This window comes from Macaca nemestrina, chromosome 18 (genome assembly GCF_043159975.1).
Source record: "Macaca nemestrina isolate mMacNem1 chromosome 18, mMacNem.hap1, whole genome shotgun sequence".
NCBI classification, from domain to species: Eukaryota; Metazoa; Chordata; class Mammalia; order Primates; family Cercopithecidae; genus Macaca; species Macaca nemestrina.
This window is the reverse complement of record NC_092142.1, coordinates 75,646,402-75,658,518: the sequence shown is the minus strand read 5'-3', so window position 1 is coordinate 75,658,518 and position 12,117 is coordinate 75,646,402. Positions and strand designations below refer to the sequence as shown.

At 38.8% G+C, this 12,117-nt stretch overlaps 1 long non-coding RNA gene across 1 annotated transcript in view; it reads right to left on the bottom strand.

Annotated features, from left to right (window-relative positions):
* Positions 1-325: 325 nt before the first annotated feature.
* The window catches only part of LOC105491251 (uncharacterized), a 164,377-nt gene continuing 152,585 nt past the window's right edge, over positions 326-12,117 (bottom strand). Inside the window, exons 3-4 of the long non-coding RNA XR_011616580.1 lie at positions 9,740-9,912; positions 326-957 (exon numbers count right to left, since the gene is read on the bottom strand). This is a non-coding gene — a long non-coding RNA (uncharacterized lncRNA). The remainder of the gene's footprint in view (positions 958-9,739; positions 9,913-12,117) is intronic.

Genomic DNA, 12,117 nt, shown 5'->3' with positions numbered 1-12,117 from the left:
GAGATAATTACTTCCACTCTTATCATAGAAAATTAATGTCTGCATCCATTATGGGAATTTTCCACAAAAAAGAATTGCTTTCTTCAGGTATAGAAGGCAGTGAAGCAGGTGTCTGAGTCTTGGAGCCAGCCTGCCTCCACTGGAATCCATGGTCTGTTTATCAGCTGTGTGACCTCAGCAAAATTAGATGAATTCTGGATGTCTCAGTTTCCTCGTACTTCAAAAATGGGGATAACAGCATACCTTTTTCTAAAACTGAAGTAAAATCCTATGTGTAAAATGCTTAGAATCATCAATTTCACTTCTAGGTATATTCCTGAAGAATTATAATTAAAGGCTCAGATATTTGTATACCCATGTTCATAGCAGCATTATTCACAATAGCCAAAATGTAGAGACAACCCCATGTTAATCAATGAATAAACGAAATGTATGTACAAACAATAGAGTTATTATTCAGCCTTAAGGAGAAAGAAAATTCTGACATATACTCTAACATGAATAAACCTTAAGGACATTATGCTAAGTAAAATATTATTCTACTTTATGAGCTATCTATAATAGTCAGATTCATAGAGACAAACTAGAATAGCGATTGCCAGGGGCTGTGGGGAGGACAGTTATTGATACGTGGGTACAGAGTTTCTGCTTGGATGAGAAAGTTCTGAAGATGGATGGGTGGCGATGGATGTGACTAATCAATATCACTAAACTACAGTTGAAAATGGTTACAATGGTAAACTTTATACGTATTTCGCAATCTTGAAAATGCTTAAAATAATGCTGGGCAGAGCGGTTCTCAAATCTGGTGACTAGATCAGCAGCATCAACATCATCCGGGACTTGTTAGAAAGAAAACTCTTGAGCTTCACCACCACAGACCTACCAAGTCACAGGCCTCAAGTATGATGCTTGGCAAGAGAGTTTTAACAGTCCCTCCCGGTGATTCTGAAGCACCTGCAAGTTAAAGTTTATAAGAGGAGATAAGTAGCTGACAAAGATTAGCTGCAGTAACATCACTTATCTTTTTAGATGTTCTTTAGGCCCTTCGGGTTCGTTTTCCAGGGAACATGTTTACTTAAATTCCTCATTTGCTTCCTTTTCAAATACCTACCTTATCTTTTATAGCCAACATGTATAACAGGAGATATTTGGAGATAAAAGGACAGCAAGTTATTTGCAAAATAAGGTATATCTCCAAGGCTTACCTTTTAAAAAAAATATTGCTCATATTTGAGGTTTACAACATGGTGCTTTATTGGATACATATACATGTATACATACAGGGGGGACAATGGCTAACTATAATGAAGCAATTAACATACCTGTCGCCTCACACTGTGTGTGGTAAGAGCAGCTAAAATCTACTTAACAAAAATCTGCGATACAAATTAGATGAAATTTGAAATCAAACATTAAATGAAAAAAATTGAAGATGTAAATGAAAGTATATTCCATGTTCATGGAAGAGAATATTGTAAACATGTCCATTCGCCCCAGAGCAATATACAGCTTTAACACAAACTATCAAAACTCCAACTGGATTCTTCACAAGAAAAAACAATCCTAAGATTTGTATGAAACCACAAAAATCTCCGAGTATCTGAGGCAATACTGAGAAAGCAAAACAAGTTAGGCACATCATACTTCCTGATTTACAATTATATTGAGGTTTGATAGTAATCAAAATCATATGGTATTGGCATAAACAAAAATTGATCAATGGAACAGAATAGAAGGCCCAGAAATAAATTCAAACTTACACAACCAACTAGTTTTTGGAAGGGCAACCTACAGACTGAGAAGTTGCAAATCACATCCGATATCCTTATCCAAAATTTATGAAGAACTCCTATAAATAACAGAAAAAGAACCCAATCAACAAATGGGCAAAGACTACTTACAACAGCAAAGTCACAGAACCAACCTAAGTATCCATCAACAGTTGATTGGATAAAGAGTATGTGGTATATATACATCATGAAATATTGTGGCCATAAAAAAAAGTACGAAGTCATGCCCTTTGCAGCAACATGGATGGAGATGGAGGTCATTATCCTAAGTGAACACCAACCCCAGAAGAATCAAAATATCACATCAAGTGGGAGCTAAACAAGTGGTATACATAAAGAATACAGTATGAGGACTTTTAAAGGTATTGAATGAGGGTTGAACACTTACCAACTGGGTACAGTATTCAACATTTGTGTGATGGGTACACTAGAAACCCAATCCCTACCATTATGCAAGTAATACCCATGTAATAAAGCATGTGTACCCCTTAAATCTAAAATTTTAAAAAATGTAACAAAGGACCCGACAGACATTTCTCCAAAGAGGTTAAAAGGGCCAACACATATGAAGATGTGTTCGACATTAATCACAAGTGCAAATTAAAACTACTATGAGATACTACTTCACACTCTTAAGGATGGCTATTATCAAAAAGAAAGTAAGTATTGGCAAGGATGTGGAGGAAAAAAGGTCACATATATACTGTTGGTGGAAATTTAGATTGGTACAACCATTATGGAAAACAGTATTGAGATCCCTAAAGAAATTTAAAAACAAAACTACCATGTGACCCAATAATCCATCTCCTGAGTAATACCCAAAGCAGATAAAAATCACAGCCTCAAAGATACCTGTACTCTCATGTTCATCACAGCACTATTCACAATAGCCAAGACATAAAAACCACCTAAATGTCCCTCAATTGACAAATTAATAAAATGAGATATACATAATGGGTTATTCAGCCTTAAAAACGGAGGAAACCCTGCCATCTGTTACAACACGAATAGACTTGGAGGACATTATGCTAAATGAAATAAGCCAGACACGGAAAGAGGAATATTGCATAGTCTTATTTACATGTGGAATATATATGTATGTATAGACACAAAACAGAACCCAAGGATTATTTTATGTGTCTGAGTAACAGTCCAGAGGCTATTTCCATAGCAACACATACTCTGCGATTTATAAATTGCAGTATGTAGGAGAGAATTGAAAAAGCCTGTGGAAACTAAAAGTTTTTCAAAGAATGCTTTTAATACCTGAAATTGGCAAGTTCCCTCTCATGATAAACAGAGGCAACGGTTATTTAAATGACTGTTTTAAGTATCTGGGGGGCTATTGTAATCATCATTAAACTTTCATGAACCGTAAGGACCTCCTTACTCTTAAAATGAACATGCTGTGAAGAAAGTCATTGCAAAATACCTAGACTGTGACAGACATTAACCTCTTACATCAATAGCATCTACTTTCACCAAACTCCAATAAACCTAGAAATTCTTAACTGGAAGCATTTTTTCTGCTGCAATGAAGTTTGCTTTTGTGAACCTATGAATCTAATCTCTTTCCCTCTTCCGAACAAAATCCTAAACCAGATACATTTTTCTCTCATTTTCACCAGGGTCCCAAATTGAGTAAACTCTTTACTCAAATTCTTGATAGCTAGTGGTTGTTCCCTCAGGAAAGCAAGCATGCAAAAGACGTGACTAACTCTGGTCAAAATATTTTCTGTAGTTGACCTGTGCATGATTTTCTCAGGTAACGCCTCCAGTAACAGATGTTTATAAATGGAATTCTCGACCCAATCTGTGGTTTTGAAAGCTTGTGCATTTTTAGGCCACTTCCAATGATGTGCCTTAAAGTGTGTACCTTAGGGCTCTGGGTTACAATCAGGAGAACTTATTTGAGGCTCTGCTGTGCCATTCACAATCTCATATCCCCCTCAAAGTCAATAGTTCCCCTAGGCCTCAGTTTATGTGTAAGATTAGACTAGAAGCTCTCTAAGATTCTAATTCTAAATGTTCTATGACACTCATCCTAACCCTCCCCCCCCTCAAGGAGAAGTTACTCAAGAGGAACAGTACGTTTGTCATAAATGACTAATGACTCAAACCACAAGGAATGGTTCCTGACTCACTGTCAGGTTTTATTATTAGTCACCCCGTAGGTGGCAAAATGAGACAAAACTAGAATTCTCCTTCAAGGATAATTTGGCTTTATGAAGGACTGAGTATTAGGTTTGTAGAAACTTCCAATTGCAGAGCGAGCTGTACACACAGGGACTCCAGACAGGGACCTGCAATGCAGGGAGATGGTGGTGACGCCGATAGTAAGGGCTAAACAATGCAAAACTGCGAGTTCATTTTTCCCCCCACTGCGCCACTTGTTTTTTGAAAGGGTCTCTCCCCTCTGTTACCCAGGCTGGAGTGCAGTTACACAACCTTGGCTCGCTGCAACCTCTGCCTGCCGAGTTCAAACCATGCTCCTGCCTCAGCCGCCTGTGTGCATGTTTTATAGAGGGTTCCGATTTCAATCCTGCTGTAATCAAAATGGTCAACACAAAAGCAGTTTTCAAAAATATTTTGAAAAATATTTTCTGTAACTTGCTCTGGAGGACCAATAGTAACAACTCATGGCATGGAGACAGGAGCCCACAACATGACTATAGATGCACCATTTCAAGGCAACCGTCTCTTCCAGGTCAAAAGTCATCTTTCCTGTTTAACTCTGGTTCATTGGGAGAAAGGGCCGGTAAAGTTGAAACCCTCCTTTCCTGGCTGTTTCTCTCTAGTCTTTCTTTTCTTTCCCCTTACTCTCAAGAGGATTGCTGGGTGAAGAAAAGTCACCAGCAAATCTTAATGATGTGTGTGAAGTCATTCTCTGGTCCCTCTAGTCTCCTCTCTAAAGTGAGTGATCTGGCCTGTTATCCCAGAGCTTTGGGAGGCTGAAGTGGGAAGATCCCTTGAGCTTAGAGTTCAGGGCTGCACCGAGCCATGATCACACCACTACACTTCACCCTGAGTGACAGAGCCACAACATGTGAATGATTTGGTTAAATTTTAGGGGTACCTGCTATGGGGTCAGCCTTAGACTGATCATGCCTCCGACTGAGCAGGAGGGCCAACTGTCTGGCAGTCACTTCTACTTGTTTCTAGTCATTTGCCTCCAGTGAAAAGCTCCCCCCTTCTCTGCAGTCCCCCGTCCTACTGAGGCCTACTACAGGTCATCAAGCTGTGTGTACAGCTTGGTATTCTCCTGCTCAAAGCACATGGAAACTCCAGGTATTATAACCGACAGTGCCATCTGTGGGGGTGTATTAGTCTGTTTTCATACTGCTATAAAGACTACCTGAGACTGGGTAATTTATAAAGAAAGGAGGTTTAAATTGACTCAACACGGCCAAGGAGGCCTCAGGCAACTTACAATCATGGCAGAAGGCGAAGGGGAAGCAAGACACATCATACATGGTGGCAGGCAAGAGACAGTGAAGGGAAACTACCACAATTAAACCAGATCTTTTAAGAACTCTCTCGAGAATAGCAAGGGGGAAAATCTACCCTCATGATCCAATCACCTCCCCCCAGGTCTCTCCCCTGACATGTGGGGATGATTTGACATGAGATTTGGGTGGGGACACAGAGCCAAACCCTATCAGGGCATTATTTCAAAAACCTTTCCTAGGACACCATCTTCCCATCTTGCTTTGTATGGCTTTCATGCCATCAGGAAACTGGTATGAAGGTGGTACCCTCATTGGAGGGTTCTGATACAGTTTGTTGCTCACATTCCCCTTTGAGTAAGTCACATGGGCATGGCGTGCACTGGGTCCTCTCTCTAGGTCCAGCTCCTGGCACTGAACCTTGATACGTCACTACCAGTTCCTTGGACTCCTACCTTTTCAACAGCAATCTTTCTCTTTCTGGATGATCGAGCCATCTCATACAACCTGCCCAACCTATAGTATCACTTATGGTGAAATCCCATTCTCTGAATCATCCTGGCTTAGGAGGTCTTGAAGTCCAAAAGCAAGGTTTGGAATTTAGCATATCCTCTTATTGCCCGAGTCTATTCATCTGTCAAAGCTATTTCATCACTGAACTTAAAAATTTTAGCTCAAAGACAAAAGCAGAATACTAATGCTGGTTCTTCCTCATCTTTTAACAATCCCAGTTTTTCCTTGATGCAGCAGATGCCTTTGGTAACAGGGAAAACATGACACTGATCGGGTGCTTACCATGTGCTATGGCTTTGTTGTAAGCAATTTATATAATTACTCAGTTAATTCTTTCAAACATCCTAGGAGAAAGCTACCATTATTACTCCCATTCTATAGAGGTCACTGAGGCTTAAATGGGTTAGACAGCTTAAGTGCAGTCATCAAGCAAGTGATGGAGCTAGTGTCTTCAGTAAAGAGGGCAATGGCAGCAGCCACCCAAGAGCTAGGATGACTTCATTTTTGTTTCCTATATGTAGTTAGCTAATTACTTAATCATTTAGTATATAGCAAACTATTCTCATCCTTTGGGCTTCACACTTTTAAAGTAGAAAGGGCACCTCCATCTCTTGTATAAGCCAAAGAGGAGCTACTCAGGTTGAAGAAGGAAAGGGTAAGGGGGTGTCTGGGGATGCCTGTGGGTTTAGGATACAGACTGGTCCAGTTTACCTCCTCCAAAGCCACTCTGCTGAGCATAACTCTTATCAGAAATCCATTTGAGTAACCCCTCCCCTGTGGGTGGCCTCCACATGATCAAAATACCTCCTGACATGTCAAAACCAGATTGCCTGGACTGAGCTGGATCACACAGCATCCACTTCAGTTTTTGAGTTGTTGGGGTTCTGGTAGTACATCTTTGAGAAGTGGGTTGTAACTTTGTAACTTCATTCCACTTGACACTCTAGTACTTCCCTCCACTTTTGGAGGCCTGCAGGGATCTTTTGAAGCAGCAGGTGCCAAGTGGAAACAAACACACTGACTTAGTTCCAAGGGCACGTTGTTTAGCTGTTATGTTGCCTTGGTTTGCCGTTTTGTAACAGTATGGTGTTTTTCTGTTCACAGTCTAAATCCCCTTTTTCCTTGAGCCATGAATTGTTTAGCTCCTAACAGCTTTTCTGTGTCCAGCTCTGACCCACTCACTTCCTGATAAACCTGACATTCGAATCGTGAGTGTCGGCTCACACACATTAGAAGACCGCATGCCCTGAGGACAATGACCGTTTTGGTCCCCAATATATCCCCAGCACTTGGTACACTGTGAGCCATATAGTAAGCAGTCAACTTGTACTTTTTTGAATTAACTCTTGGCACTAGCTTATGCTTTTAAACAGATGATTTAAATGTCAATACAGTAATTATCCTGAAGAAAGAGATGTGGTCTTACATGCATAATCTACAAGAAGGAAATCTTGATCATCACGGATTTTGTTTGCAAATCTTCAAAATAGTAGGGGAATTTAGTGATTTGATGAATCACAGAATTAATTGCTTGCTCTGCCCAACTTCAATTACTCACTTTCTTGTCCAGTATGTTAAAGATGTCTTTGGCAGTTTGACACTTTGTTTTACATTTTAAATAGCAGGTCAACTCGACTTCCATTGTAAACCAGGAACCATAATGGTTCAATTTGACAGGGGAAATTTAGTTACCTTAGAATACATACCCCAAGTATAAGCAAATTCAAAGCAAATTTATAACCTAGAAAAATATTCAAGTTTTCCGTATTTACCAATATAGTTTTCTTTGAAAATAGTCATCAACTGTCAATGTTTTTAATAACATTAAAATGGCAAATGATATGACAAGCTACTATTTTTAGTTCCTCTGGGAAATCTGGAGACATTCACTCAACTATCACAAAGTACAGCTCCCTTAAAACTAAAACGCAAACACTTTTGTTTTTGTCGTGTTTGTCATTATAGAAGTTTGTGAGTTAAGTGCCCTTTTAAAAAAAACACTGATGTTGTTGAGTATTTTTAAATACATCAGTTCAGTATTCAAATAACTTCAAATCCTCAACATGCTAGAGACAAACAATTTCACTGTGAAGCTGTGTTCAATCTGTCTACATCCTAATATTTAGAGGTCTGCCTTTTCACTTGCACTGGATTTCAAAGAATATTATCAAGGAAAATAATAAGTATTAAAATACATGAGATGTTTGGACTTTATCTTGTTATCAAGAGTTACCCAAAATAGGAACACTATTCTTTCAGAAAACAATGTCCCTCCTAAAGGCACTATCTACTTGACAATTGTCATAGTGTATTGATTTCTATTTTATATACATCATTTCTCCAACAATATTCACTGTTCTAGTAACAACTAGGTAGATACTATTAGCAATTAAATTCAACTTTCCCACAAACTTACCTGGGCAAAGGGCAAGTGAGAAGCTGAATCGATTCAAAACCACGTTTAGATTTCAGTATCTGGTTGTTCCTTTAGCCATTTTGCTTCTACATACAAATTGTTAATTCACTGTTTAATCATGTCACACGTAAATTGTGCGTTAAATATTTTAACCACTACACTAATTCATCCATTTTGTCACACAGTGGCTGTATTACATGCTACAAATATACTTTGAAAGACACAGCTATTCTTTGTGTACCACTAATTCCCTATCACAATTTTTTCCAGTCATTTAAATTACTACCCCTGGGAAAGGCATGATCTTTCATATAAATACCACGAAATTGGAGGGACACCATTGCTCCGCAAAATAAATTTTCGTTAAGAAAATAAAGTTGACCAAAAAAAAAAAAAAAAACCAAAACCCACACTGATCTTTCAGCTGGTATCTCTGAAGCTGCAAAGCTTTATTTGCAATTTACAATGTCTTTGGAAAAGGCCACAATTCATCGAAATGCCACATTCCGAGTTTTCCTTCTGTTGACTTTTAAAAGTTTTTCGAGTTTCTAAGACATGGGGTTTCAGGGCATTAATGTGGCCACATACACCGGTGGTTTAGGACAGTGACTCTGTCTGGAGGGTGGAGCTCCCTTCTGCCTTCTTTAAGGCGCCCTGAGGAGCAAGTAAAGCAGGTCAGGAGGCACAGCTGAGTTAGGAACACTGACAGAGAACTTAAGTTTCTCTTTTGGCAGCGGTGAGTGCAGCAAGTGTCCATCGCTTCTTGGAAAGTAGCCTGAACAACTCTGGGATTCTCCTTTTTGCATCTGTTTTAGTCGTCATGAAGATACTGTGTTTATTAATTTAATTTTTAGATTCAGGGAGTAAATGTGCAGGTCTGTTACATGGACATGTTGTGTGATGAAGTTTGAGAGATGAATGATCCCGTCACCCAGGTAGTGAGCACAGTAACAAGTAAACTCAGCCATTGCATTTAGTCTAAAAAGGTGGTGAGAAATTAATATACCCGAATATGCGAGTCAGGAGATAGGGTATCTTACTGAAGGTAAATGAATCTCAAACTCTAATCATATCCCTGTAAAATTCAGAAAGCAGAGCTGCGTTTAGCATTGCTTTCATTTTTATTTCACGAGCGATTTCCACTAGGACCCATGGATACTATTGTACTACGGACCAGTACTTCCAGGGGATTTATTTGCATGGATGGATTAACAACAACGATTGGTCCGAAATCTCTGAAAGACCCTGCCCATACCAACATCTCTTTCCCACCCACAACTTTCTCCATGTTCTGGTTACAAGCCTTTCTTACCTACTTCTAAACTCAGTGTTTTAGCACGTGACGTTCCATGAAATTAGAGGACACTTATTTGTCTTAAAATTGGGCCTTAAGTGTTACTTCCTCAATGGAAATGACGTAAACCACAAAGTTACATGCAATCCCATTGTTTGCTGTTGTAGTACCATATATGTGGTAGGCAGAATCATTACACATAGATTAACTATCATTAAGTAACAAAGTTTAATGCCTTCCTCCGTGACAGAATACAAGCTTCTTGTAGAAAACTCACCATCCACGTGTTCCCATTACTGCAAGTTTCCACCATGCAAATCCTCTTAATAGTGTATTGGATTAGCTCAGTACTCAATGTCTTCAACTATGCCGTGGGCCAGATGAGGATAGGGCTTCCTTGTCCATATCTTCAACCTTTCGTCCAGAGGCAGGTCATATGAAAGGAGACATCTACAACGAATGTTTAGTGAATGAATGAAACTTGAACTCAGGCTCACTGCAGCTGCCATAGTTCAGACCTTAACGGTATGGTATTGGAGCATTGAAGGATTTCCCATCCTCAGAACTACTAACATTTGTGCCAGATATTTGTGGTGTGTGTATGTAGGGGGAAGGAGGCTGTTCCATTGACTGTAGGTTGTGTTACCTGTATCCCTATCTTCTATCCACTAGATGCCAGTAGCACCTCCCTCCAATTCTAACAATCACAAATGTCTCTAGGTATTGTCAAATGTGGTCTTGGGTGTCAAAATTTCTCACTCAAGAAGCATAGGAGAAAGCAATCTGATATTTGTCTGCCTCCTAATATGTGTCACAATGCCAGTGACAATCTTTCTAGAATAAAAATGCCAGTAATGACTGCCTCGCTGCCTTTTACTGAGTTACCACATATATAGAATTTATAATTTGCACTTTAAATAATGGCATTGTCAAAAGCAGGTCCTGAGAAATCAGCACTGTACTGTCTTCTGCCCTGAATTGCTACTCTGACTTTCAGTAAGTGCATTGACCTCCCTAGGTTCCAAGTTCCTCATTTCAAGAGCTAGGCTAAATTACTTATTCTTTTTACTCTAAAAACCCTCAGATTCTTTATGTAATTCCATTACCCACACAAATTGGCAAACACTATACATTAGCATGATGTTCAGGCAAATTCTCTTTAGGTACTTAAAATCTTATCTGCTCCAGAACGCTAAGAACTCACTCAGTCCAAGCATTCTTTTGGGGTACCATGAAACCACACAAAATTTTGTACATGTTATTTTGAAAATAAAGTTTGTTACTTTTAGACTAGATCTTTAGTAGAGCGCTGTCGTTAAAAGAGGAGATCCTGAATCTTACTATCTCACGGTTCTGTGACCTTTGGGAAGTGAATCAACTTTCCTAAACCCAATTCTCCCCATATGTAGATTAGGAATAATGCATGTGATGTTGTGAATTTTAGGATTTTAGGATTTGACAATGTCTGCTGCATACCAAGTGTTCGATACATTTTAACATTTTCCCTAATTCTAAGTACTTTTTAGCAATGATCACTGTACTGTAAAATCAGAAGCTTCTTTTTCTTTGTGGCACATAAGAATTGTTCACCTTGCTATCACTGACATGGATTGGAGGCACTGTATTATGAGCTTTTCAGTGGACACATCTTAGGGGTACCCAACATAGGAGGTCAATATAAAATGAGCTATCATTGGTGTATATGCACATGTATGCAATATGTACATACCTTTTTCTAACTGATGAAAAATGTCATTAGCCTACATAGAAAACAAGTGACTTCTTGTTTACGATCTAGATGGAAGATTTAAAAAAGTTATCCTGATTTGCATAGGATGTCCTTTAGTTGTAACATTTAATATTTAGAACTCAAAGATGCTGAATAAAATGTCACCGATTTGGCCAGTTCCCCAAAGGGGCACACATTTATTCAGATTTTTCCAAACTAAAGAAATTAAGGCCTGAAGATGCTACAACAGAACCTGAAGCTATCTTTTCCCCCAGGCTGCTTAATTACACTCTTAAAATGATTAGTTGAAGCAATTTGTGTGCAAAGCACATCCTAGCATACAATGCCTTTATATTTTTCTCATGTGGTTGCTTAGCTCAACATACCCTGACTTGTTAATAACCCATTATTAAAAGATGTGGGCACACAACAATGAATGAAATGTTGATTCAAGATGTGTCAGTACATTCAGAAATATTTATGACATTAAGATATTAAATGCAATTTAAAGTAGAATTTATTGACTGACTAATTCTCTAGTTGGTCTGAAAAACATCCAGGCATTTTAAAACTTACCAAGGGCCTCAGCTTATACCAATTAAATCAGATGAGGTAAGATTTCTGCATAGCAATGTCTGGGCTGCCCAGGTGATTAATATCAGCCAAGGTGGAGAACTAATGAGCTAAGTTCATAAATAGTATTTTCAGGAACACAGAAAAAAAAAAAGTGTACCCAAATCCAAAATACATACCGAGTTCAAGTTTCCATATTAAAGGAAATTATACCCATGGGGTTAGGTGTCAAGGGAGACAAGCCCTCTTGTGTTTGCTGGCTTGTCTAATATGTTTGGGTACAAGGAGTCAACTTCAGTTTTAAAACTTTTACTAACTTTTAAAAGTTCATCTCTTTAAAGTTTCCTGAGAAA